The 1,847-nt window shown below is 48.5% G+C and overlaps 1 non-coding gene across 1 annotated transcript; it reads left to right on the forward strand.

Annotated features, from left to right (window-relative positions):
- Positions 1 to 909: 909 nt before the first annotated feature.
- Trnaa-cgc (transfer RNA alanine (anticodon CGC)) lies at positions 910 to 982 on the forward strand. Its single transcript has one exon. It is a non-coding gene; the product is annotated as a tRNA-Ala (tRNA).
- Positions 983 to 1,847: the final 865 nt, after the last annotated feature.

A 1,847-nucleotide genomic window follows, 5' to 3' on the forward strand; every position in this document is an offset into this window, starting at 1 on the left:
CCGCCGACCACTGGCGACAACATCGATGTACTGTGGAGACCTCACGCCCCACGTGTTGAGCAATTCGGCGGTACGTCCACCCGGCCTCCCGCATGCCCACTATACGCCCTCGCTCAAAGTCCGTCAACGGCACATACGGTTCACGTCCACGCTGTCGCGGTATGCTGCCAGTGTTAAAGACTGCGATGGAGCTCCGTATGCCACGGCAAACTGGCTGACACTGACGGTGGCGGTGCACAAATGCTGTGCAGCTAGTGCCATTCGACGGCCAACACCGCGGTTCCTGGTGTGTCCGCTGTGCCGTGCGTGTGATCATTGCTTGTACAGCCCTCTCGCAGTGTCCGGAGCAAGTATGGTGGGTCTGACACACCGGTGTCAATGTGTTCTTTTTTCCATTTCCAGGAGTGTATTAGGACCATTCAGTTTTATGCCTGCAGCGAACCAATTTACATTAACATTTCATAGTACATGAAGATGGTTGCTTTGCCAAACCAGCAGGCAGTTATCGCACAAGCAGTGGTTAACCACTGCTTGTTGAAGAGTGGAGTACTAGATACGATAATTATGAACCAGGGTATGAAATTCATGTCAAATTTTTTGAAGCAGCTGTGTTAGACATTGCATGTGAATAAGTTAAGAACTAGTCGTCCTCATCCGCAGGCCAGTGATGGAGTGAAACAAGTAGTAGTACAGTTAGGAATATGTTAAGTTGCTAAGTGAACAGAAATCGTATATGCTATGACATAAAGTGAAGTGCTGGCACGTCAGTCGGAAACGAGATAAAAGAGAGGGCTATGAAGAAGACGTCAGACAATTGCACACTGACCGACCCCTCTCCAGTACGACAACGCGACAGCAGCGGCCTCTATGCGAAGAAGACATAAGCGCCACGCCAACTGGTCGTGACCGAGCGAGGTGGTGCAGTGGTTAGCACACTGGACTCGCATTCGGGAGGACGACGGTTCAATCCCGTCTCCGGCCATCCTGATTTAGGTTTTCCGTGATTTCCCTCAATCGTCTCAGGCAAATGCCGGGATGGTTCCTTTGAAAGGGCACGGCCGCTTTCCTTCCCAATCCGTCCGTAACCCGAGCTTGCGCTCCGTCTCTAATGACCTCGTTGTCGACGGGATGTTAAACACTAAGAACCACCACCACCACCAAACTGGTCATGTCCCAGTTCTACTGCAGCATCTAGATTAGGCACTTAAAGACCAGCGACCTATGAATGGTATATACTGGAGAACGTTGTTTCAAAAAATGGCACTGAGCACTATGCGGCTTAACTTCTGAGGTCATCAGTCGCCTACAACTTAGAACTAATTAAACCTAACTAACCTAAGGACATCACACACGTCCACGCCCGAGGCAGGATTCGAACCTGCGACCGTAGCGGTAGCCTGGTTCCAGACTGTAGCGCCTAGAACCGTACGGCCACTCCGGCCGGCGGAGAACATTGTTTATTTTGTCTGTCGCCCTTTGGTTGCGACACATCTGTTTAACACAAAGTTAAGTATTGTCACGTACTTTTCTTAATAAAACTTATTAATACGATTTGCTTAAATTGTTGTCTAGTGATCCGAGAAGCTGCTATCCTGGACACCCCATCTTTGACAACTAGGCGGGATTCAACATTGGCAATGAGTCTTAAGACAAACCCAGTGCAAGGCGGCCACGGATTTTCTTTTGTATTTTGCTGGCGCCTTAATTTAATTTTGTATTTTCTTTGCAGAGGTGTGTTTACTTGCTTTAATAGTGTTTTTATTAATCATTGTTTTCAGGTGGGCGTTGCGGGAATTTTCTTTGCCTGCGCGCTTATTTTCTTGTTTGCCTTGTCTGTTTATTGCATT

The sequence above is a fragment of the Schistocerca gregaria genome, chromosome 8 (assembly GCF_023897955.1).
Source record: "Schistocerca gregaria isolate iqSchGreg1 chromosome 8, iqSchGreg1.2, whole genome shotgun sequence".
Lineage (NCBI taxonomy): Eukaryota > Metazoa > Arthropoda > Insecta > Orthoptera > Acrididae > Schistocerca > Schistocerca gregaria.